Source organism: Podarcis vaucheri, assembly GCF_965113315.1.
Source record: "Podarcis vaucheri genome assembly, chromosome: Z".
NCBI lineage: Eukaryota > Metazoa > Chordata > Lepidosauria > Squamata > Lacertidae > Podarcis > Podarcis vaucheri.
Window position 1 is genome coordinate 16,414,012 of NC_138758.1, and position 27,459 is coordinate 16,441,470.

The 27,459-nt window shown below is 42.9% G+C and overlaps 1 long non-coding RNA gene across 3 annotated transcripts in view; it reads right to left on the reverse strand.

Moving 5' to 3' along the window:
- Positions 1 to 26,189, reverse strand: part of LOC309524188 — a 71,368-nt gene extending 45,179 nt beyond the window's left edge. For 2 of the 3 annotated variants that reach the window (XR_014215838.1, XR_014215839.1), the window contains exon 1: positions 24,477 to 25,377. This is a non-coding gene — a long non-coding RNA (uncharacterized lncRNA). Of the gene's footprint in view, positions 1 to 24,476; positions 25,378 to 26,056 lie in introns of those variants that run through there. The other variant, XR_014215837.1, reaches the window with a different exon arrangement.
- Positions 26,190 to 27,459: the final 1,270 nt, after the last annotated feature.

The following is a 27,459-nucleotide window of genomic DNA, read 5'->3' on the forward strand; positions in this document are numbered from 1 at the left end:
GGCAAGCTGCACGCCTGCCAGCCATATGGTTGATGGGGCGCAGCTGGCAGGCATGCAGGAGGGAAAGGGGAAGCCACCAGCAAAGCTGCACAGCTCCCCCACTCACTGGAGCGCCCATGAGAGGCCGGCGCCCTGGCGCAACACACCACTAAGCCCTATGGGAAAGACGGCTCTGGCTCACCACATGGGGCTGCTGCCCACAGAAACAATGCCTCCTGCTTTTAGTGCTGGAACTTCTTGCTACCTTCCAGCTCTATCATTCCTCTTTTTTCCCCAGTTGCAGTTTTGAACCAGTTTCATAGGCAGAGCAGAGGGTCAAACTGATGACTGCTTTCCCCATCCCCATCCCCACCTGATCCCCAAGCAAGGAGACATGGATGGCTGTCCAGCTTGCTCAGTTGACAGCCCTGACAGTGTTGAGCAACATTTCCAAGTTCTTGTTGGAAGATTAGTAGCTTCTAATGGCTCTCATTAGTTTATATGGCTACAGTCAGAGACCATTAAGCTTCTGTTTCAGAATATAAAAGGAGCTCATAAAATGTAGGGGAAGTATTATTTAACTTAGCTTTATTTTTCATTATGGAAACACTGCAAACAAATTAATGCATAAAACTTATAGAGGTCACCCAAAAGCTAAATTAAAGACAAAGAGGATGTGATGCTGTCAAAAGTTAGGCAATTCAAACTGCTGTTGATGTCAATGAAAGTGTTAAACAGGTGCTTTGAACTTTTCCTGTTAAAACCATTGGGATTTTAAAAATATATATATACTTCACTTGGACTAGATCATGTCATCTGCCATTTGCAGTCTTTTTTCCTTTTCCCCCTTTTTAAAAAAGGAGAAGGACCATAGCTTAATTTGCAGAAGGTTCTAGATTCAATCTCTAGCATCTTGAGGAAGGGAGGGCTAGAAAAGAATCCTGCCTGAAACTTGGAGAGATGCTGTCAGTGTAAACCACATTGCAGTGATAGCTGGTGCCCATTGCACCTGGCAGAGTGGAAGGCAAGGAGACCAGAACTACGTGAAGCCACAGCCAATGACAGGCAAAGTCAACTAATACAAGTTTTATCCCATTCCATCTCCCTGCTGAGGGCAGGGCAACACTGAGACTAAAAAGGAGGCAGCTGACAGCTAGGGATACCCCCCCACCAGATGATGGGGAATAAATCAAATACAGTCATTGGATCCCGAACGCCTTGCGAGTTGAATGTTTGGGTTCCCGAAAGTCACAAACCTGGAAGTGAGTGTTCCGGTTTGCGAACATTCTTTGGAAACCAAACGTCCGATGATTCCTGCAGCCAATCAGAAGTTGCGCCTTGGTTTCCAAATGTTTTCAAAGTCAAATGGACTTCCGGAATGGATTCCGTTCGACTTCCGAGGTACGACTGCAATATTTAATCCTAGATACCCACAGTATACAGTGGTACCTCAGGTTACATACGCTTCAGGTTACAGACTCCGCTAACCCAGAAATAGTGCTTCAGGTTAAGAACTTTGCTTCAGGATGAGAACAGAAATCGTGCTCCGGCGACGCGACAGCAGCGGGAGGCCCCATTAGCTAAAGTGGTGCTTCAGGCTAAGAACAGTTTCAGGTTAAGTACGGACCTCTGGAATGAATTAAGTACTTAACCAGAGGTACCACTGTATATGCAAATGTTTTAGCATATGCAGTTGTTCCAGGGGGGTGGGGTGGCGTTTACTGTGCTATAGATTTCTTCAGGTTGCTTTATGGAAAGCAATTCATCAATGAAAAACAAATACAAATAATAACAACTATGGCGGAATATATTCTTTGCTTGTAGACAATCCCAGGTTCAATCCTGCCAGTTCCAGTTAAGAGGATCAGGTAACTGGTGCTGGCTGTGAATTTAATGGTCTTATGGGAAGCCCTTTAGAGACCCTTTAGCTATTGCTGGACTACTACTCTATTGACCCCTGGCCAGTACCATGCTGGGTAGGGCTGTGGTGAGTTGGAACCCAACAGCACCTGCAGGGGCACAGGCAGGTCAGGCCTACCATTAGTCAGAATGAGGCAATCTGTTTAGGAGGTGAATGCTGGGGGGGGGGGGGCGTGGAGCAAGTATTTCCTTCTACTGGGAACTGAGCCATATGTTTAGCATGCCCAAAACTAGCCGGCTGCGCTGCATATTCATTAGATGGAAATGAAGCAGTATGACTGCAGTGTGACTGTCCCAATACTTTTGCAGGCACAAACAACACTGAAAGCAGGAAACATATGTCTGCCCCAATAGCACCATGAGCATGAATAATCATGAATGCACAATAAAAAGGATGTCTTCAAGGGCCCAGGCCTACAATTCCCAGAATTACCATATTTTTCGCTCTATAAGACGCACCAGACCACAAGACGCACCTAGTTTTTGGAGGAGGAAAACAAGAAAAAAAATATTCTGAATCTGCGCAGCCTGCATTCACTCCATAAGATGCACACACATTTCCCCTTACTTTTTAGGAGGGAAAAAGTGAGTCTTATAGAGCAAAAAATATGGTAGATGTATGATGTGGATGTGACCTTAAAAAACAAAACAAAAAACAAAACACTAGATCTGAAGGATTCAACCTTGTTTGTCATAAAGCAAAGTTTAAAAAATCATAGGTGTGCACTTAAAAATAAGGTGGGAACTTTGCCCCAGGGGTGATATCCGTGCTGGAGGAAAAGGCTACAGCAGGTTTGCAATGACCATGGTCTGCCAAGGGGTGGAGTGGGTGGGTTTAAAGGCAGCTGAAAGAGTTTCTTTTCAGACAAACAAACAAACAAAAAAATCCCTCTTTTATTTTTAAGCGTGCAGGCTTTCAGCGATGTAACCTCTGCTGCACAAACTTCAAGGGGAGAAAAATGAAAGGTAACACATTCACCGATACGTTTGGTGCTGGAAAGATTAAAGTTCAACACTTCAGAGAAATCTCTTACACAGAGAAAGCGTAACCTTTAAGTTTAATGCATGCAGCTACCCTGGCAACTGACATCAACAGGGAAGGAAAACGTTACTTAACTCCACAATGTTACAGACTTGACAATGGAACTAAATTGTGGCAGAAAACCAATAAGAGTAATTGCAACTGGCTGTAGTAATGGAGGGCATCAATAGGATATTGACATAATTAGACACCAAGTGAGAGAGGATTATGATTATGATTATTATCATTATCATTACTATGTTCCTTTTGTTCAGGGTTAGCCCCCTAGGCACAGGTGTCTCAGCCCACCACTAACTCCACATTGGGTTTGCATTTTCCATTTCTTAGCAGCTGATGGATTCATGAATGAGTCGTCAACCTGGCTCAACCTGTGCACACTATCACCCAGAGGAAGGATGGCATGGATATAAAGGTGACAAAAAAGAGTGGCTAAAATAAGTGTCCATTAGTGAGATTCTGATGCCTGTTCTAGCAAATTTTGCAAGTATGGGAAACCTACAATTAGGTTTTCACCTGGCAATGAAGAGATAACAGTAGATGTTGAGTGAACGTCCTCAAAGAGAGAATTCCACAAATGGCACCAGAACTTTAAAATGTCCTCTTCCATAAAAAGGTAAAGGAAAGGGGACCCCTGACAGTTAGGTCCAGTCGCGGACGACTCTGGGGTTGCGGCGCTCATCTCGCTTTACTGGCCGAGGGAGCCGGTGTTTGTCTGCAGAGAGCTTCCGGGTCATGTGGCCAGCATGACTAAGCCACTTCTGGCAAACCAGAGCAGTGCACGGAAACGCCGTTTACCTTCCCGCCAGAGTGGTACCTATTTATCTACTTGCACTTTGACGTGCTTTCGAACTGCTAGGTTGGCAGGAGCTGGGACTGAACAACGGGAGCTCACCCCGTTGTGGGGATTCGAACCGCCGACCTTCTGATCGGCAAGCCCTAGGCTCTGTGGTTTAACCCACAGCGCCACCCGCATCCCGTCCTCTTCCATAGGAACTTCCTATTTATGTGAGGCCCATATTCAGATTCCAGAAGCCAGATCACAATCTATTACAAGGCCTTTCCATGGGATACTTATAGTGCCGGTGCCCAGTGGCGGATAGCAGGCAGGGGCAGGGCTGGCACGCATCCTGGGGGTGTGATGCACTGCCTGCGGGGGCGTGGCGCCCAGCGCAGGTGAGGCCACAGCCATAATGGCACCCCACCGGGATCGTGCTGCCAGGGGCGGTGCGCTCCCCCCCCCCGCACTCCTCTTCCTCCACCAGTGCCGGTGCCAGTCTATTTTGCACCTTAGGTAAGGCGCGTGCACGCACACACACTGTTAACTTCAATTTTCAAAACATATGTCTTGTAGAAAAAATGAAATGCACAAAACTTGAAACTGCTAAATTTATTTTAAATTGCAAGAAAAAGTAATACAACCATCTTTTATTACCTTTCTCAAGTACAAAAGAAAATGTTTTAACATACAAATAATTTTGAATAATCTTGTGGATTTTGATGTTAACATTTAAGTCTCTTAAAAGTTTCAGTTTCAGGCACATCAAAATCTCACTTTCCATGCCTTTTCCTCTGCAAAATTTGTCACCAATTCTTTCGGCTCGAGTGCTCGTGCTTGGGTATGTTCAGCTGATATAGCGGCCAAGCCAATTAGTCTCTTTTGCAACATCGTTCAGCGTTTGTAAGTTTTTATAAGTTTGAGCTTTAAGAACCTGCATTCACTGCTTGCCACAGACACTGGAAATTTGAGGATGATCCTTAGAGCAACAGAAACATTAGGCACATTATCCAGGAGTTTTTGTCGTAGTATGAAGAGAAGTACTCCTTGAAGCAGCATAGACTTTGGAAGTCTTCGAGCTATTGCTATAAGTTCACAGCAGAGATCTTCAGAATCAATATAGTTGTTTCCATTGTGCATCAAGTGCTTTTTCCAAATTCATGTAGGCCTTAAGTACATCTTCAGTAGATTTTTTTTTTTTTTTTTGTAGCTGATGGAATCTCTCTTCAACAGAATGTATGGCTATGTATAATATAGCACAGTAGAAACCTATTGCCGCAAAGTTTGGTAGACTCCTTGCTCCTTTGCAATGTGACTACCATCTATTAAAAAAAAAACTTACATATTTTGAGGTTGAATATATCACACTTCATGTGATACTATCTGCTGTGGTTCATGTTGTGTCTATAACTGTTGAAAATTATCACTGCAGTAGTTAGGCCAGTTAGCAGGGTCCCTGTAATTCGAGTCAAGCACAATACAATCTTCCTTTGCAGACTTTGCAATATTTTCACTTTTCTTGACATCCTCCTTTTTCTCTGTGTGTTTTATAGAAATATCTCCAATTTGTGAAACTTCTGTCTTAGAGTTTACATCATTGGTAGTAGGAGCACTACATTCAGCTCCCTCTATGTTAGTTTCAACAAAAGTATAGTTGTGCTGTTCTTCAATGGCTTTCTGTGTTCAAAGGCATTGCGGGAAGAACCCCTTTTGCTTTGCTTGCTCTTTAGCTTTTTCTGCCTTTCGTTTCCAATACCGAGCTCCAGGTAGTCTTTTAAAAAAAAAAATCAGCCATAGCTCATAGAAAAATAAATGCATTTTCTAAATAAGATTAAGATTTGACTGTAAGATTTAAAAGTAAGTGCATTTTCACTATATTGCACTGACCTCCAATCAGCTCTACAATTTATCTATTTGATACATACATTTAAAAAACAAGAACTCTGATGTATGATTTACTTGAAAAATGATAAAATCCTTCAAAATATAAAAGTAAAATATTATTGGAAATTTATAAGATATAACAAAAACTAATCTGAATAAAACTGTGCCCCTCAAAGATCAGCACTGTGCTCCTCAGATGTCTGCATCCTAGCTAACCTGATGTTAGCATCACCCTGCTTACACCAAGGAAATAGCCATGTTGCCTGTGTGTTTCAGCACACACATACCACATACTGCAACGCCTTCCTGGAAAAAGCATGTATTGTCTGCAGAGATATTCTGAAATGTGATCTTCTACATGCAACTAGGTGCTGGGGCTCACGCACTAAGATTTCTCTGCAGATAACCATACACAGTGTGTGGTTGTTACAGGACATGGGGCTAAAAGTGTGTCCCCACTCTGCAGAGCATTGACCCTTTTGGGTGGTGGCTCCAATTCTGCAGAATGTGTATCTTACCCCAGCCTTATATTCTGCAGGATGAGGTGTTTAGAGCCTTTCTTCCCATGCCATTTCCCTAGTCTCCCTACTTCCTATGAGCTTCATAACTGAATGGGGTTTCCAACTCAATCCTAGTCTACTACTCTTACCCCACGCTGACTTTTTCCATAACAACAACCTCTCTTCTGTTAATAAGCTGTGCGATATTATGAGTTGCCTAGCAGGCTTATGGAGCTAAGTGGGCATTAGGATGTAAATCTGAAAAGAAAAGAAAAAATATATATAAACAGCAACAAGGATAGATTTAGTGCCTTCTAAATCTTTGCTTTGAATCACCTCTGGCTTGTCAATGTCTTTCTTGAATTGATGCCCAGAAGTGAATACACCCAGCATCTTCACACCTGGTTGTTTTGCACATCCATCCATTTAAACAAAGAAGCAATGCTCAACCTAGGTAATCAAGGAAGACACTGTAATGAAAAAGCTGCTTCCAGCTGAGGAGGAGGAGGAGTGTCATAACCACATCCAACCATTTCAGAAGAGGCTGGAGCCATTTTTGGCAAACACACCCCTTTCCAGAAATTCTTTTTGAGATGGTGCCAACACATGCATATCTAAGAGCAAAGAGATGGAACGCAAGAGTCCAAAATTGTGATTGTCCCTAACATCGTCTTAGAAGCATAGAATTGTAGAATTGTAAGGAACAGAGAGGGTCCTCTAGTCCAGCTCCCTGCAATTGAGGGATATTTTGCCCAAATGTATTCAGATACATTTTTATGCCTTTTGACAGTAGCTCCTGGGAAGGCTATTATTTCACCAGCCAAGAAAATCAGCTTGTTTTGTCACCATTTCAAAGAGTGATGTCACTCTGTAGGGTCCAAGAGGAAACACAACCTCTAGAGAAACTGTCAGGTGCAGTGGGGCAAACAGGGAAGAAGAAGGCAATAGCTGTAAATAACCAACTTTCACGCACCAAGAATAACTGGATCATCCTCACATCTTTTGCAGCCATTCTCCCCTCCCCTTAGCCTATTTTTGGCATGTGAGAGACCAACAATTCGTATCACCAAGTGCCTTTGGAATCAAATTAACAGCTCCAAGTCATTTTGTCTGGATATGTGTGAGACCGCTTGCATGCGCATATGTGCACATTTATGTTTTTAATCCCCCCGCTGTCCCCCGCTCCCTAAAACACAAAACTAGAGAAAATTTATCATGCAGATTATATATTCATCATGGAGGTACTCTCTGCCGCCTCAGTTCCACAATGTCAATTGTCACTCTCAATGCAGGAGATGAAATGATGCCATCTGTGAGAGGAAACTAATGCAGGGAAATGAGTCATAGCCAGCTCTGGTGAAATAGCATATTCAGTCTGGGGCTGCAGAGAAAATTACTCAGGCAGGGCAATCAGAAAGGTGGCACGCTAGCAAATTGGTTCTTAATTTATACACAGCCAGTGTCTTTTTAACGTAGAGGAGCATGTCACCTGACAGGCATGCTATGCGCATCTGCACTTTTTATGATAGTTTTATGATACCTGCTAAGCACACCTGCACTTCAATGGGGGGGGTGTTCTGCCTGAGGGTGAACAGAGCAGGAGGGCCAAAAATGCCTTGGCAGAAGCAAGAGAGAGGGAGAGAGAGGGAGAGAGAGAGAGAGAGAGAGAGAGGGAATGCCACAAGTTGTTGGACAGGTTCAGACTGAATGTAAACAATTAACAGATCATTAAAAAAGACTTAGCAGTCTTTTGGATATCTTATCCTTTCAAAAAGATTTTGAGCCAGCCTGATCAAAGTGCAGCTTTATCAACTTAAAGGATCAAGGATGTCAGAGAGAGACAAGAGACTTCTCAAATGCCAATTCCCTTTATAGAATTTCCCCTTTTGCAAAATACAGCATTCAGTGATGCAGTTAGGTAAATTTAAACTGGAGGGGTAGATGGTAGGTGAGGATCTACCAGTAGATATCTGTGTGATTTGCAGTAGGTCACCACAAAAATGCCAACTCTCAATTCTTTAACAGCACTTTCCCTCCCCTCCCTCTCCCCCAAAAATATCGTTTTCCCTTCTAAATTAGGCTATGGAGTCCAAGGACACCTTGCTTAGGTGAAGAACAACATACTGCAGGGCCCCCAGTTCACATACAGTCATACCTTGGTTTTCGAACAGCTTAGTTCTCGAACGTTTTGGCTTCTGAACGTTGCAAACCCAGAAGTGACTGTTCTGGTTTGCAAACTATTTTTGGAAGCCAAACGTCTGACGGGGCTTCCGGGGCTTCTGATTGCCTGCAGGAGCTTACTGCAGGCAATCAGAAGCCACACTTTAGTTTCTGAATGTTTCGGAAGTTGAACGGACTTCCAGAACGGATTCTGTTCAACTTCCAAGGTATGATTGTATAGGATCTGTCTAGACAGGCAGTTTCCACTTGACCACTTTAGTCTGTGGAACTGGCACTTTCACAAGTGCCACATAATTTTTGTTCCATGCTTGCAAGGAATTGTTCCTTCAGAGTGGCACCACCTAGCCTCTGGAACTTCCTGCTTATCAGTGTTAAGCAGGTGATTTCATTGTACTATTTCCAATGTCTGCTAAAACATTTGCTAGTTGTTGATAATAAATTGTCTATCCTACCATTCTTCCCAAATGTGCCTAGTGCAGCAAACACACAAGTGATACAATTCAACATCTACTGATATTAGGCAGGCAGCCTCACTGTACTGCTTCCAACACCTGCTAAAAACTTCCATTTAGGCATGGCTACCCAGCCATATAATTTTAGCATGTAATTCTTAATGTATATTTGTTTTAAAACAGTTGATTTTACTTACATTTATATAAAATTCATGTCAACTTGTTTTTAACAGGATTTTTATGGGTAAATGAAAAATGCCACACGCAAAAGCCTTGTTATCACCTCATTCACTTGTTAGAGTAAGCAAGGATCCTGAAAGAGGAACCTGAGATGCATTCCCTTGCAATCAACTAGATCGCTGTTCCAAGTAACTCTTCTTTGTTTTAACTAATTTGTTTTAATTAATTTCATTTCATTTAAAGATATATTATAAGCAGCCTCAAGAACTTTGATTAATAGGCAGGGTATAAATATTCCAAATAAATAAAGAAGAAAAATATTGGGCTGGGCTCAGACCCAAGTTAGTTGCAGTTTGGTCCCATTTAGTCAACAGAAAGTATAACTGCTCATATATACCATACCCTCCAATATTTCTACATTGAAAATAGGGACATCCTAAGGGAAAGCAGGACATTCTGGGATCAAACCAGAAACTGGAATCGCTTCTGTAAATCCAGGACTGCCCCTGGAAAATAGGGACATTTGGAGGGTCTGATATATTCATGTCAATAGTTCAGACAATAACCTCTCAGAGCTGCTATAAGTAGCCAAAAAACTTTGTACCCTGTGGTTAGGGAAGGAACAAATTTTCTACACTTCTAAAGTGCTTTCAAGCTAGATCATAAAGCAGCTTGCCTCTACCGATTTTCAATCTCAGGTGCCTGCTAAATCCTTTCCTGTAACTTTCCAATTGATTGGCTTTTCTTCACAACAGAATTGCTGAGTGTTTGTTTCTTTTAAAGTACTTAAATTCTACTTAACAGCTCTTTCAAAAGCATCTCTCGTTAAGTAGGTTCTCTGTACTATTCCCCCCAACCCCGCAGCATGGGCATATGCAGACAAAAGAATTTCCCTATTCTGGGGGTGTAGTCTTTCCAATTTTGTGGGGTGGGGAGTGGAATGACCTATGCATGACTGAAGAGTCAGACACAATGTAGATATAGAGTCATCGGCTCAACTTCCTGGTCATCCAATTACAGATCATAAAGTAATTAATCTCATGAACCAAATAATTTAACTACAAAACAATCTCAGGTTGGCACAACAAAATAATAATAACCCCACCACACATGGAGACAAAACTGTGGTTGTTTTCTTTGTTATAAGATCTGTTGTAATTATTTTAACCTCAATAAAATCATTCAGAAATAGAAATAGATATAGATATAGATATAGATGGTATATGTAGTGTGTGTGTGTGTGTGTGTGTGTGTGTGTGTGTAGGATTTGACCTACACAACCTTATACCCTGTTGTTGTTTAGTCGTTTAGTCGTGTCCGACTCTTTGTGACCCCATGGACCAGAGCACACCAGGCACTCCTGTCTTCCACTGCCTCCCGCAGTTTGGTCAAACTCATGTTAGTAGCTTCAAGAACACTGTCCAATCATCTCATCCTCTGTCGTCCCCTTCTCCTTGTGCCTTCCATCTTTCCCAACATCAGGGTCTTTTCCAGGGAGTCTTCTCTTCTCATGAGGTGGCCAAAGTATTGGAGTCTCACCTTCAGGATCTGTCCTTCCAGTGAGCACTCAGGGCTGATTTACTTAAGAATGGATAGGTTTGATCTTCTTGCAGTCCATGGGACTCTCAAGAATCTCCTCCAGCACCATAATTCAAAAGCATCAATTCTTCGGTGTTCAGCCTTCTTTATGCGATCAGCTCTCACTTATACCCTAATAAAAGCAATTATTGCAAGCCCAACAGACACTGTTGTTGTTTTTCATGGTGACTAACACACACACACACCTGTGACAAAATGGTTATTGTCCCTGTAAAATATGTTGGAGATTTTATTTATATATTTAGGAGGCTCTTTGACTTTCTTGATTCAGTCTTGGGACCAGCTGGGGTCTTGCAAACTATGCTTGAAATAGAGTGGATTAAGGACTAAGCCATTTCGGGTTTCCAGCGTCGTCACGAGTCAGTAGTGGTCATTCCTTGCTGCCCTCCACAGGCAGCGAGGAGGTTCAGGCAAGGAAAAGCCAGGATTCATGATGCAAAAATCCTGGCAATGTTACCCAGTGTGGTCAGGGGAGCTCAGTGCATCCCACTGTGCCTCTCGAGCCTGCCAACTTGAAAGGCAGAGCAAGTGCGACCTGGGAGTGTGTCCCTGCCATAGACAAGCCCCCATCTCCAGCATGATTTGTCATTGATTCCTCTATAACTCAGACAATTGGCATTAATCAAGAGGCGCTCCTGGACCAACATATGCCAATGGGCTGCAATCAGTCAGCTGCCAAAAGGACTGGGGTTGGCTCTTTGAAACTTAAGTATAACACAACATAGGGCCACATATCCTCCCCAACCCATCTTAAAGAGGCAAACCATGGTCTCATATTTCCCAAAGGTGATTACAGTAAGACCATAACTTATGCACATTTAACTTGTGAACATTCAGCTTTATGCACATGACAAAAATAAAAGGGGGAGATGGAAAGGGGGCCAGGTCCTGGGGTAAATGACATTAACAATCCCATCTGCCTTTGAACCAAATGCGCAACTTCTGGGTAAGTTGTGGGTTTACTGCATTACAACTGCAAATTGTCAGAAATACCTTTTTCAGTCTTGCTACCCAAAATCCCACTAAATAAAGTTGCTAAAATAGAAACTGGGAACTTCTCTGCAGAAAATACATATGTGTCAGCCTTCACCAACCTAGTGCCTACAGATGTTGGACAACAGATGTTGGAGTTGCATTGCAACAGCTTCTGGAGGGCACCTGGAGGGCAAATGCTGGTAATGTAACCTGTGGCTCAAAATTCTTTATTCTGAAATATTCTGGGAAATTGCCTTCTTTTTCTGGGTTGGGTGGTATTGAGAAAAAAGAAAACCTGAAATTTTGTCAGAGAAATATCTTCTGAGAAATGTTGGCTCATCTTTAATTTGTATCTACCTAGCAAGCATAGCATGCCTAAGAAGATGAAGAGCCCTGCTAAATCAGTTCAAAGATCTATCTGGCCTGCCATTCTGTTTTCCATAGTAGAAGAAGAAGAAGAAGAGTTTGGATTTGATATCCCGCCTTTCACTCCCTTTAAGGAGTCTCAAAGCGGCTAACCATCTCCTTTCCCTTCCTCTCCCACAACAAACACTCTGTGAGGTGAGTGGGGCTGAGAGACTTCAGAGAAGTGTGACTGGCCCAAGGTCACCCAGCAGCTGCATGTGAAGGAGCGGGGAATCGAACCCGGTTCCCCAGATTACAAGACTACCGCTCTTAACCACTACACCACACTGGCTCTCAAAACAACAACCTGGTATCTCTGGGAAGCCAACAGACCTCTCCTGTTGCTCCACAGCACCTTGTATTCAATGAGGTTTCATATAGCAACTTATTGGAAACCTATCTGAATTTTTCTAGTCCCTTTTAAAGCTTGAAAAGTGAAATACATTTTTTTAATTATTTTTGTTTTTTATAAAATTTGCATAGCGCCCTAATCCATAGATCCCAGGGAGGTTCATTTATTTTCTCTGCCTTCAGAGTAGTTATTTTACCCACCTTCATTGTCACATCTGATATTTTAATCCTGGACAGAATGCTTCAGTTCCCACTTGCAGGGCTGAATTTTGCAATTCTATATTGTGGTGCACTGAAGGGCACTAGCTTAATCTACTGATTGTCTGCCTGACAGGCAGACACAGAACCTCCATTAAGGGGGGGGCGGGGAGTGGCAGCGCTTGTCCAGCATACAGCAGTGCATATTAAATTTTGGTTTAGTATAATGTGTCTTTTGAATGAAGTCTATTATGCAGGCTAAATGTCATGCCAAGTAGTGGTTGGATTGCACCCACAGGTCCCTAGCAGGTCTGTGGAGTCATAAATGGCATCTATGGCACCGTGCCGTGCTATGCCTTCATGAATGCCAAATGTTTTGCAAATTCTACACTGTGCACTTAACTCCAGACAAAAATAACTGTCAACAGATTTCCGCACAAGGTTATGGTCAGCAGGGGAAGCCTACAGGAAGCTCAAGAGCAAAACCTGAGCATTACAGCAGTCTCCCCACTTGTGATTTCTAGCAACTGTCATTCAGAGGCCTCCAATACCTACTCTACGGATATGTGTTGTCCTTCTACTTTCTTCCTTGGGCTGAGCTGCCCCATACATTTAAAAGCACATCCAATGCACATTCAAAGCGCATGATGTCCACCAAAGAACCTTAGAAATGTAGTCTGAGAACTGTATCTATGTGAGGGAGAAACAACAGCTTTTGGTATTCTTTGGGGGAAACGAATGTGCTTTAAAGGCACATTGGATGTGCTTTTAAACATATGGTGTGGATCTGCTCCAGGTATTCCTGAGATGCTCAGTTTACCTATAACAGGGATAGGGATCCTTAATCCCCCAAATGACACATTCATTCATGAGTAAGATTCTGGAGGCTGAATTCTAGTGGTGGCCAGGGACAGTGGCCAAAAAGGTGGAGCAATGGGTGCAACCCTGACCTTTGTAAAGTAGGTTTCCTTTCAGCCACACAAAAGTCAGAAGGTTCTGTGAATGCACACACAGCCTCTTCATCCAAAGAAGCAATTTGGATATCACAGTTCAGGGACACGTTCTTCTACCCAGGTAAACATGCTTAGCATTGGGAATAAAGCAACAGCCCTTTCAATAAGTTACCTGAACTGGGGAGTAGTGGGGAGAAGCAGCCTATTCCTCTTTTGCTGATTCTTCATTAAATACCTGTTGGTAGATTGTTTTATCAGGCTTTACTTCCTTCTGGCTTCTCCAAGTTCAGTTAACCTTTGTTTGTCTGTGCTAGTATTAACTGCTCCATATTGACCACATGTAAATGGCTTTGTCTGTCAAGAGTATTATACCATCAGTGTTCTTTATTCTTTCAACCAGTAGTTTTATCACACTATTTATTTCTGCATGCCACTGCAATATATGTACCAAACTGGTACTGAGGTTCTGAGGTTCCTCACCCCTAACTTATAGCATTCATACTGAGCTTGTGAGTCGTCTCCCCAAAATAAAATCATTTGCTCTCAAACGGACCTTTCGTACAATCTTCTGCTACTATCCTTTTTACAAATCCTGCTTTGCTGCTATTCAGGTTTTGTTTTCTTTTTCTGTCCCTACCTAAGCTTTGGTTTCAGTCCTTTTTTTCTAACAGATGGTTGCTGCTGTTAAGCAGATAAATTATAGCCTTGAACAAAGAGTAAAGCGGTGGATTACTGTCAGGGGAAGGAACTGAATCCTTTCAACAAAGAGTTATATCAAATTCACATTTGTACCTAAAAAATGAAAGATAGAATCCAAAGGCCAGAGAGCTCCACATCCAAAAGCCCCAATATTGTAGTCTCATCTCATGGCTGTACCTTTGCCATCCTCATATTTGCAGTGTATTTGCTAAGTAATGGATTATTTCCAAACGGAATATTGCTTGGCAGCAATGGAAGCTAAAAGCATTTATTGCCTTATTTCTGGGTACAGCAGCAGCCAGCTACACAAATAGAGGGACGCAAAGCAGAGGCTTTCCTTCTGAGCGAATCTGGAAATTATGGCAACTGATAATTAGGCTTTGCATAGACCCAGCAGACACACACAGAGAGAAACCAAGAAAAAAATACACAATCCTTTTATCTGGATCACAGTAGTCCACACCAGATTTTAATGAAAGCAAAATATAGGGGGAAGTAGATCAAGTTAAAAGACCAAACAAATTCCCACTGTTTCATGTGTCAGGTCAATGAGAGCCAGCTTACATTTAATAGAAATCTGCATCTAAAATATTAGTAATGGCAAGCCACTAGGTTCCTAAGGCAGCTCAGCAATCATAAAACAAAGCAACATGATAAACATGTTGAAACAGCAACTTCATAAAAACAAAACAAGTGACAGCCAAGAAGCTGAACATCACCAGGTTGGGCATCAGGGCCACAAAATTATCTATTACCCAAATTCCCCCTGAAACAGTTCCATTCTATGTGGCAGCACTTAAAAGGCCCTATCTACACAGCCAGCCAAGACTCATCACATTATGACCAAGGAAGTTCATATATAACAAGGGTGGGCTACTGGGTCTGACCAGTGAGCCATATTCTTATCTTCCCTATCCACTGTGGGCCAAGTTCATCAGGTGAGTAGGGCTACCAACCTGTCAGCCACCTGTTGACACAGCACTAGGAAGTCCAAATGCACCTCTGATTGCCTGGGCTTCATCGTGCAGGGCTCTTTGAAAGGGGCTTTAAAGAACCCTTTGCTGTTCTTTGAAGTTTCTTTTGGTACAGCCCACATGTGAGATCATGTCAACAGGTGATTGACAGGTGGGCATGACTTGGCCAAAATGGCCTGCCAGACTGAATGGGGAGGCCTGGCTCACCTAATTAGGCTCAGGGCCTGGAGGTTTCCTATCCAGGTATATAGGTAGATAGTTACTGGTCCTTAAGGTGTCCTGGCCACAGACAATTTGGAGCATTTAAAGTTCAAAACCAGCACTTGAAATTGGCCAAAGAAACAAACCAGAAGTAAGGTGGCATATCACTAGAGTAACATACAGAGAAATGTTATTGCATTGCTTGATCCTATGAATTCGAGGAAGGTGGAACACCTTAGTCAGCTTGGTCCTTGCAGAAGAGGATGGTTCATTAGGGCAAAGGGGGCCCTGACTCGCCATTTTCAATCTGTCCTCAGTCAGCCCCCAGTTACCTGCCATCTTTTTTTATAGTCTGCCAGTGGGTGGCACAGCTAGTCAGTTTCTTCCTCCTTAGTCTCAGTGTTGCCAACTGTTGAAGTCAACAGGTATGAGGATGGGGACAAAGCTAAAAATAGTTGGCTCTACCTGCCATTTGCTCTGCCTCCACAGTCTTCCTACAGTCTCAGTGGCCTCGGAGCACGGGGAGGGGGGTTGTTTCTAGGATCATGCTAGTTTTTCAGTTGTAACCTCAACATCTCATGCATATAACTCAGTTGGTAGAGCCTGAGACTCTTAATCTCAAGTCTGTGGGTTCAAGCCACACGTTGGACAAAAGCATACCCTCCAACATTTCTCTGATAAAAATAGGGAAGCGTGACATTCTGGAATCAAATCAGAAACTGGGGTGGCTTCTGCAAATCCAGGACTGTCCCTGGAAAATAGGGACCCTTGGAAGGTCTGCAAAATGTTCCTGCATTGCAGGGGGTTGGATTAGATGATCTTCGTGGTTCCTTCCAACTTTATGATTCTTTGATGACCTGTGATGACCTTGTAATGTAGCACCTGATAGCTTCGGCTCCAAAGAGACAAAGCCAAACAAAACAGCAACTACACATATCTTGAAACAGTCACTAGCTTCTCCAGTTCCAATTTGGAATGCTGTATATGAATGTTGCCACCCACCCCCAGACTTCCTCTTCAAGGATGAGTAAATGCATGAAAATGGGCTACTAACAACATGGAAAAATCACTTCCGTAAATTCAACCTCTTAAGGATGCTCATGGCCAGCTTTAGTAGATGCAGCTCAACTCACCCATAAAATTCTCACTGTTCCATGTGAATAAATCATTCATTACAATTCTCAAATCGCCTGAAAAGCAGTGATGTGGGTTTCAGGGCAGGTGGGACTCCTATGCAAATTAGGACAATTTGTATAGGGCAATTTGCAGCAGGGGGGGGAATCAGTTTGCATCAGAAAATTTCCTGATACCCCAGAGAGTGATCAAACTCATCAAGCTTACTTTACTTGTGTTTATTAAGCACAGCTAAAAACTTTGAAATTGCCAAATTTGCCATCCATTCATTGTTACTAATGAATTTATGAAACATTTTTCCTGTGGAAAAACAAATCACTGGAAAATTTTCTGCACCACATAGCTGCTGAGTAGGAGGATAAAAAACACAGTGAATAAATAAATCACAGCCATAAGCAGTTCTAGCGAGCTTAAAAGAAAATCAAGAGCACTCGTGTATCTTTCCAACTTCAACAATAAGTTCTAGGTATCTTTCCATCACAGATACACGCACATACTTTAGTTCCAGAAAGGAAACCTAACTCTCCCCCCCCCCACCTCACCTGACTTTTTGATTGTCCTCAAGTTGGAAAGCTACTAAACCAATATACATTTTCAATAAGTCAATCCTCAACTGACACAGAGACATCTCAGGTTTTACGCTCCCAAGGCTGATGTCACAGCTGTTTCTTTCATTTTCACAGATCTGCAATAACTTTGGAAACATTTGCTTGTTTGCCATTTGGAATTAAAAATAAATAAAGCACCAGATATTGCTACAACCTTAATTCAAGGCTCACTTTGTTGCCTGTGTGTGTGTGTGTGTGTGTGTGTGTAAATACAGCATGCAACAATTCATCTACACCCCAAATTATTAAAGCCTCTCATCTTCATTGTGACTAGGGATGGGCAAATCTGTCAGCTATGATTTCTCTCCATTTTCTCATTTTTACAGACTTCAGTTCTGTTCTTCACATTTCCATATCAGTTTCCTAATTTCTTTCTTTAAAATCCTTCTGGAAATTTATCAGCATATTAGTGTGAATTTCTCCTCATATACCTATTTGCATACAATTCTTCCTAATATGCAAAAAAACCTAAAAATATAAAAATCTGATGCACTTTCCCCTAAACAAAATGCATTTTTGTATGTTATTGTCATTCATACATGCATTTTTATAGATGTTTTAGAAAGCATAAATTGGGTAGATTTGCCTTTAAATGCAAAGTGGCATGAGTTTCTCTACCATCCCTGCTTCTGACTCTATTACATCTAAGCAGTGGCGTGGCGTGGGGGGTGCAGGGGGGGCCGGTCGCACCGGTCGCAACATGGGGGGGCGCGCTTGCACTCACAGCTCTCTGCCCCTACCTGGCTCACTCACTCTAGGGGGCGCAAATTACTTGCCTTGCCCCGGGTGCTGACAATCCACGCTACGCCACTGCATCTAAGTAATCCCTTCCTGTTCCCACTCCATTTCACACCAATCCAATGATACATCTTGGGGTATTATTGGAATGGGAGACAAAGGATGAGCAAGTAAAATCCTCAGCGATACATTGGTCAATAGCTATTGTTTAAAATATAGATATGGAAGCATGGGAATGATTGTAGAATACAGATATAAAATTCACAGCATGCTATGGTTTAAAAGAAAACTATATGAAAATGTTATATCGATGGTATCTAACACAAAGTAAATTGGCAAAAATGTGTAAATCAAAATCAAACAAGTGTTGGAAATGCAAAGAGAAAGAAGGTACTTTTAATGATATGTGGTGGTTTTGTAGCAAGGTTAAAGCTTACTGGGAAATGATATATAATGAATTGAAAAAGATGTTTAAAATAATATTTGTACAAAAACAAACAAACCAGAAGCTTTCCTTTTTGTAATTATTGGGGCAGAGAACTATCCAAACTGTATATAAATTTATTCATATATGCGACTGCAATGGCAAGCATTTTATTTGCCCAAAAATGGAAATAAGAAGTCCTGACGAAAGAAGAATGGATACAAAAAAATTTGGAATATGCAGAAATGACAAAACTTACTGGAAAAATAAGAAATCAAGATAACATTTTTTTACCAAAGAATGGAAATGGTTTATTGAATATTTACAAACAAACCATAAACAGATAAGAACATTGGCAGGATTATTGGCATAACCTGCAGTTTTATAAGAGTATATATTAAAAGAAGATGAATAAATGAATAAATTAAGTTAATCTGGAATATGCAGGAAACATTTAAAAATATTTTTTAAAGGAACCACAGAAAGAGGGGGAAGGAAGTCAAGTTTTGAAATTTTTAAATGATTGTGAAACTACTGAAATGCATATAACCGAAAATCAGAATAAAATTTTAAAAGAAAAGAAAAGATATGATACAGCTTTTGGGCTTCCTGTAGGCATCTGATTGGCCACTGAAAAAAACTGGATGCTGGAGTAATAAGGTCTTTGGCCTGATCCAGTAAAGCTCTTCTTACAATCTTATGCCTTTAGTGCAAATCCAGTCCACTGCACTTAAAAAATAATAATGTTCTGATTAAAACACACCAGAGTACAATAATATTATGACTAACAATCATAGTTTATGACAGAGTGAATGTAATTAAATTCAGCATTATCACCCAGCCTACAACCTTTAGAACTGTATTAAATAGCTATCACTTCCCTGCCCATTCATTTCCTGTTCCAGAGTTTTACTGCATCATTAAAACTAAGTTATATAATACAGCATCAGCAATGTGTGGCACAAAAATAAAACTGATGGAATCCTTATACGGCTGGGCCAGATAGCAACTCTTTTTTCAAAGCCCACAGGAGCATTTTGCCCCAGAGGATTATAGAACTATGCACATGGCTGACCTCAATCGAAAAGCAAGGCACACTGTGCAACTCATAACAAAACGACAAACCTGGGCTTCTATTTTTGCTTTCAGAACACTCTAGGATAGTTTCCTTCTATACAACTCCTAATGGTTCCTGCTTCGTTCTATTGCTACTACTGTACAGTCAAAAGAGCACCACTGTGTTAACCTTCTGTAGTGAAGGTGATCTGATCATCACAGCCAGGTCAATGCTATGGGAAGGTCTAACCAAATTTGGAATAGTCATAGCAACTGAAAACCATAGCAGCAGATATTGCAAGCCAGCAAAAAACATGGACCCCTCCAGATTCGCCAACATGTCAATGACAGGATTTTTACCGAACCCTCAATACATCATTTCACTTTAGTAGTTGTTCTGCAATGCTTCCCCAATGTCAGTGCATCATTGCCATCTGGAGGAATACTGTTGTTGTTGGAATCTGTCTGTCTTGGGAGACAATGGAGTGCGTCTCTGGGGGTGAAGACAAACCGCTGCATTAGCAGCACTGAAATGACTTCCCTGGAGTGCAAGCCTGGGCAGTGTGTAGGGAGGTCCTGAGCTGCCCAGATGACCAAGATCCCACTCTCAGCCTCGCTGATGTGGTCCAAAGGAAAGCAGAGCAAACCATTTGGCTGCAGGAGTTGCCAGAAGAAGGCGTAGAAGGTGCCATCCAATCACCTTAGGGACTCCCCTCTGGACTGTGCAGGGTTTAGCCTTTTCTTCTCCTGAAGATGTCCATTAAGGCAGAGGAGGTTTAGGATCAGAGTTGTCTTCTTCCTAGATTGTCTACCTGCCTAGGTTGATGAGCCTCATCTGCCCCTCACTTGCTCCAAACTGCCTTCTGAATCATTAGACCCCCTATTGGTCTTGTCTGCTCACATGTAGGGGAAGTCCCTAACTCACCAAAGATTTGAGACACATTGGCTACACTCACCTGGTTTAGCCAGCCAATCAAAACCCTTTCCTGGGGTGTTGCCAGTGTCACATGGTGACAGCTTCTAGGAGCCCCAGCTGTGAGCTAAGTGCAGAGTGGAGACCAAAGGTAGGAAACATGTCCCCCACCAGAGGTACTATCCCTTCCCTGACACCAAAGACAAAAACCAAACAAACCTGGAGCTTTTCATAGAATCATAGAATTGCGTGTGTAGGTCCCCAGGCCACCCCTTGAATAACTTCACACATAACACGTAATTTAGTTTTGGTTTTTGGGCACTATTTTGGCCACAACTTTATTAAAATACAAAATCAGTGAGTGGTTGTTTAGACATTGGTTATGACTATCTGTCCCCCCGCCTGGGACAGAACTGACATCCCGAGGTCCGATCGGTAGCCAGTAGAAGGGAAAGTCAAACTTGGGGGTCATTTGAGCTAAGCGTCGGACCCACGCCGCTCACCCCAGCAGCTCCCCGAAAGCTTGCCAGCCCAGATCCTATGACATGGATTCCCATGACAGGGATTGGGCGGCCCTGGTCCCATGACAGGGATTGGACGAAATCATGGCAAGCCCCAGGATTCCTTTAACGGAATTCCCTTCAGCGCAATGGGAGGGGCAGGCAAGGCCTATCCTGACCCCTCCACCAGCAGCATATTATAACCAATGCCTAACCGCAACCTTACAAGTTGTGACGAATTGCTGAGTAGTAGGCAAAAACCAAATGGCACAGCCAATCACCAAATGGCAAAATTCCTACTAGGCCCCTGCGCCAAGGCAGACGACCCCATGACAGGCAAAGCAAGGTCAACCGGAAAAGAGGGCGGGTGGGCGGGTGATCCGATGCACTCTGCAAAGAGAAAGAGAAACCAGAGTGCACCAATATTTAAAGACTATGGTCCCACCCACCCAATTTGCAACATACAATTTGCCCCAGCAACCCGGTTATCCAATCACAATGCCAGGCAACAACTATTAACCTGCCTGGCAACAAGAGGCCTGGCCCAGTGGCCCACACCGCAACATGTGCTCTCATTTATTGGAGAACACGCTTTGTAGAGTTGGAAGGGATGCCAAAAGTCATCTACAGTGGTGCCGCACAAGACGAATGCCTCGCAAGATGAAAAACTTGCTAGACGAAAGGGTTTTGCGGTTTTTGAGCTGCTTCGCAAGACGAATTTCCCCATGGGGTTGCTTTGCAAGACGAAAACGTCTTGCGTTTTTTGCAAGTTTGTTTCCTTTTTCTTAACACCGTTAATACAGTTGTGACTTGACTTCGAGGAGCAACTCATAGAACGCTATCACGGGAAATGGGGGTTGCTTGTGTGTAAACCTCCAGCGGTTCCAAACTGCTTAGAAGTTGGTGGTGTCTTTCCCTGACTGAGCAGCCTAAGTGCTGCTGCCGCTCAGTCGCTCGACGAATCCGTGAGTGGGTGTCTCCTAAATTTCCTCCAGCATAAAAGCTCCTTCGCTAGACGAAAAAACTCGCGGAACGAATTAATTTTGTCTTGCGAGGCACCACTGTAGTTCAACCCTCTACAATGAAGGAATCACAGCTAAAGAATCCCTAACAGATGGCTATCCAACATATGTTTAACAACCTCCAATGAAGGAGAGTCCACCATCTTCCAAGGCAATCCATTCCAATGTCAAACAGGCCAACAGTACCTTCTGTTGCACCTGAGAAAGGTCTTAATAAATATCTCTGCAAAATCCACAATGTGCAAGAGACTGTTTCTGCTTCCTGCTCAGTTTCTGTTTGCTCTAGTTTGGCTACCCCTACTTACTTAACATGCCCCTTAAATATGCCCACATTTCTTTGTATTCAAGGATTAGACACCCATCCACTTTTCCATTTTGAGGTGCAAATAGCTTGTCTCTGTGCAGTAGTGGCTGGTGTAGGTGTCTTTTTCTTTCCCCCAGGGCCATGCCTACACCATTTTGTTTCCCTGTCTCTTTTTCTGTTCTTTTTGATGTGGCAGCCATTTTGTGTTTTGCCACACACACACACACACACACACACACACACTCCACAGCAGACATTTTGTGGCAAGCACCCATGACACTCACAAAATTCCAAACGTGCCCCCAGCCTCTAAAAAGATTAGCAATCTCTCACCTTCAGTGCAAATGAACTGCCAATAGTGGATATTGACCACTCTTCTTCCATCGATTCCATGTTTCATTGATTGCATGGGAAGGTTTGGAATGCAAAATGCTTTTGCTCTATTCAGTTCTATAATAGGAAATCATTCTGAAAAGCAACAAACTTAACTGGAAAGCTCTAGGTGCCAGCCCTACCAGCCATTGTTGATCAGTAGTTAAACTTGGGAATGATCAACAGTTATTTTAACTTGCCTAGAATGACCATATTTTACATTGTACCACTCTTAAAATGAAAATGTACAGTTTGCATATTATTTTCAGTTAATGCTGGAACAATCTATCGTTTCTGAAAGGCACAAAAGCAAAGGCTTCATAGTGAAAAATATGCAAAGAGATTGTGGTGGAAAGTCGAGAGATAAGCTAATATTTTTCCTCCTCTCTCTTCAGAGCAGCAAATAATTTGCACCATACAGCAACTTAAGTAACAGACAGGAATGGTAAAAATAAATAAATATGAATGTTAAGTCAACAGATGCATTATTATGCAGACATTTATGAACCATTAAGGGCACCCACATGAAAAGAAATGCCTCTCTGTTCACTAGAGATAACTACTTCAGGCTCCATTGTCAATACTTTTAGTACAAGGGGGACAGAAAGAAATGCTTTAGATGCCAACAGAATGGCCTGTGCTTTTCTCTCCATACATCATGAAATGCCAAACAATTAGAAACATTAATTGCTGACAGATTCTGCCATTAAGAGTCAGTGTGGTATAACTGAGTGTTGAGCAAGCACAGCCCATCCATTAGGCAAAGTGAAGCCCATTGCTTCAAGTGGCAGATCCTGCCCCTGCCATTGTGCTGCCAGCCACACTGGAGCATCACCCATGCCAACAACACAGCCCCATTGCCCTTGCTGCTGCTAATGCAGCATAGTGGCAGCGTGGGCGCAGTGGTGGAGGAAGAGTGTGGGGGGAGTGCACCACCCCCGGCAGCACGATCCTGGTGGGGTGCTATCGTGGCTGCGCCCCTGCCTGCGCTAGGTGCCATGCCCCCGCAGGCAGCCGTCCACACCCCCAGAACGCGAGCCACGACCCTGCGGGTGGCACACCACGACCCCAGGACACGCACCAGCCCCACCCCTGCCTGCTCTCTGACACTGCAGGGGCACAGCTGCAGGTGAGAGTACAATTGTGATGATGGGGCATGATGTGTCGCGCAGCAGTAAATTAATCAACACAGAGTCTTCTTCATAAACAGAATGAAACTTTACTGAAGACAATAAACTTGCTCAGAAACAGCATAGTCAAAGAGCATACACAGAGTGCTCATAATAGCTATCTGACTCTTCACAGAGGCACAGATCTGAGTCCTGCAGCCGCTCTGTCTGCAACAACACAACATACTGGCTGAGATACACACACTCTCTCTCTTTCCACTGAGACCCACAGAGATGGCTGGTTACATTTATAGGGAACCCAAGATGAGTCACGAGTCACAGTGACACAGCATTTTACTGCTAACGGTTAGGCTTGAAAGATTTGTGTAGGCCTCATAGGCCGCACTGCCTAGGCCTTGCCTGCTTCTGCTCTCAAGAACCTTTGTCATGACATGATGGTGGGGTTGGGAGGGGGGCAGAGGTACCCAGATTTGCAAGGGGGTGAGGGTAGCACTGGGGCATTTTGCCTACTGTGGCAAAACTTCTTGGACCAGCCCTGGTGTTGAGATATGACCTAGGAGGTTGGGATTACAGTGGTGCCTTAGCGGCTTTAAGAAAAAGGAAACAAACTCGCAAGAACTCGCAAGACGTTTCATCTTGCGAAGCAAGCCCATATGGAAATTCATCTTGCGGAACGACTCAAAAAACGGAAAACTCTTTCGTCTTGCGCGTTTTTCGTCTTGCGAGGCATTCGTCTTGCGAGGTACCACTGTAGAATGCATGAAGCTCACTGGGTAACCTTGTGAGGGCTAACTTTGAAGGTGAGAGCCATGTACATGAGCTTGAGCTCACTGGAGGGAAAGGTGATATATAAATGCAATAAATACGTTTCTTGTATGTCCCCCCCCCCCAGAACACAAATGGAGAGCACATTTTTGCACTTCTGCAGTCCCTTGATATGCTCAAGCATTTTTTCTCCTCGCCCCAACCCCTATTAACACATATCACAATTCCATCAGGAGACTGACCTTTCCTGGGATTTGTAGTGCAAATTCCAATTTCCTGTTCAGGAATACTCTGCTGTTTTGCACACATCTGTCCAATTATTTAGAAACTTTTCACTTCTTTACAGGGTGCATGTTTTAAGTTCAGGAAAGAGGCAGCTCTGGAAACAGCCGCCGCCTGACACCGGGAATAGAGTCAAGAAACTTTACTGAATAATGAAAATGAAATACACCATGGACATAATCCACTGGGAGGCTATCCAATACAAACCTATTTGAAACTAACGGATGCTGTTCGCTGCTCTTGTACACAGTTCCCATTTACTTCATAGGGCTTGCACATCAGAAAATCTCAGTGGACAGCTCCCTGACTCTACAATAGAGATAATAGTTCATTGGTGCAGTATTGCTGGCATACCTATTGTAGAGATGAGCCCAAAATATAGTAGGGGTCACATTTCACAAAACAAAAACACTTCCTGCAAAATGCACTCCACATTCTGGCAATAACTGTGAGGACCCGGGAAATGGAGTGAAATGTTTCTCCCATTCAGAGTGCAAACAAGAAGCTTGCCCTCTATTTAATTTGGCTTCATGCTGCTAGCACCAAGCCAAATATGACTGATTACATAATGCTGTGATCTCAACATGATAGCTACATGATCCTTCAGTGGCTAGCAAGAAATCCCTTTTTTTGTTTTGGAAATGACTTGAGATCCAGAGGGTGGCAACACAAGAATGGGCCTTTTCTGAGGTTGCTCCCCATTTGAGGAATGTTTTCTCCAGGGAGGCTGGCCAGGTGCCTTTGTTGAGTATCTTTAGTTGCCAGGTGAAAATATTCCTTTTTGGCTGCTATTCATTCTATGGCCTTTTAAAGTGTTTGGGGAGTATTTGTCTTTTTTCCAATGTACTATTATTATATTATATACAGCGGTACCTCGGGTTACATAAGCTTCAGGTTACATACGCTTCAGGTTACAGACTCCGCTAACCCAGAAATAGTACCTCAGGTTAAGAACTTTGCTTCAGGATAAGAACAGAAATCAGGCTCCGGCGGTGTGGCAGCAGTGGGAGGCCCCATTAGCTAAAGTGGTGCTTCAGGTTAAGTACAGTTTCAGGTTAAGTACAGACCTCCGGAACGAATTAAGTACTTAACCCAAGGTACCACTGTATTTTGTGTTTTATGTTGTAAACTGTCCTATGGTCTCTTGGTGAAGGGCAGTATAGAAAATTAATAAATTCTACCACTACTAATATTTAGAGTAGCTTTCCCCAACCTGGTCCCTCTAGATGTTTCGGCCTGCAACTCCTATAACGTATCTAGGCCATAGCTGTCAACGTTTCCCTTTTTTTAAGGGAAATTCCCTTATTCCGAATAGGATTCCTCTCAAGACAAGGGAAAAGTTGACAGCTATGATCTAGGCTACACCAGTAACAAGAGCAATAGCTGGTTTTGATTTCTGTTATGCAGCTTTTAGTCTGGCATCCATCTTGGAACCACTCCCAAGAACATAGGCCTCGAGCACATTCAGTTCCAACTTTTTCTCAAAAAACAATTGTGCCTTTTGGCAATTGATGGCAAACATACAAACATACAGTTGTACCTTGGAAGCTGGACAGAATCCATTCCGGAAGTCCATTCGACTTCCAAAATGTCCAGAAACCGAAGCACAGCTTCTGATTGGCTGCAGAAGCCCCATCAGATGTTTGGGTTCCAAAGAACATTTGGAAACCGGAACACTCACTTCTGGGTTTACAGCGTTCAGGAGCCAAAATGTCCAGGTACCAAAGCGTTTGGGAACTGTATCTTTCCTTAACCCCAGCCACCACAGGCTGGGGCTGATGGGAACTGCAGTCCAAGACATCTGAGGGCTCCTGGTTGGGGAAAGCTACTCTAAATTAATACATACAAAATGGAGCAGAGTCAGAAGTTTCAGAAGTTATGCAAACCATCAGATCCAATGGATATGACAGGCATTAGGAGTAGTGAAGAGTGGCCAACTTCCATTCAAGTTGCCTTCATCCTGTGCCAAAGTGAGGAAATTCATCAAGGGAAGCTTTTCCTGGCAAAAAGAAATTGAGAAAGAAACGTAGCATCGTGCTACTGTTAAAAGCATGGGAGCAGGGCCAGTAAAAGGGAGCTGGCAACTCTACACAGAACGCCCAACCTCCCTTCCCAAGGATTAAAATGAGAATCATACTCCCTTTGATTGTAAGAACAAGCAGGATATTAGTCAAACGGCGGTTTGAACATACCAGTTGGTGAACTGCCTTTCTCCAGAGGCACTAAACAGCTCACAACCTTTAAAAGTGCAATAATCAAAAAAATGATTACATACCAAAAGGGAAGAAAGGTGGCTGGTTCTTAATATGGATTGCATGTGTGTGTGCCTCCATGGTTCTGAGTAATTGCTCAGTAGGCAACAATTAGAAAAGCAGGGTGGAGTAAGAGGGCAAAGTTGGGGTCTTGTCCAGAAGCAAGAAATTAGAAGGGGGCCAAGACTGATGCTGCTCATGCCAATGTTGCCCTTTCTGAAGCACAGAGGAATAATTTCACCTGAAATGAGTTTTTACAGGAAGATGAAATTAGATGTGATAGCTTGATTAAGCTCAATAACAAATTAGTTAGGATTGCATTTGTGCCAGGAATGTTAATTAGGCTCACCTGGGACTTTGGATAAAGATTCCAGGCATCCCTGGTGTCCTACCTGACATTTGAAAAATGAATAAAATATGAGGCGTAAATAACTACTGCAAAAGGCAATTAAATTTGAAATTTATAGCAAAAAAAAAAAGGGGGCCATAGTTCTTCACAGGTATAAACCAGAGAGAGTGAGGAAAGACTTAAAATAGAATACCCTATTTGAACTTGACATCAAGAAAACCATGGGCTCCTTCACACATTTGTTGCTTGTTCTCTTGCCTGATGATTGCGCACATGGTGACCAGTGGCTGGATGTGGGAACATGACTCTTTTTAAAAGCATGACTTCTGAAATTATGTGATG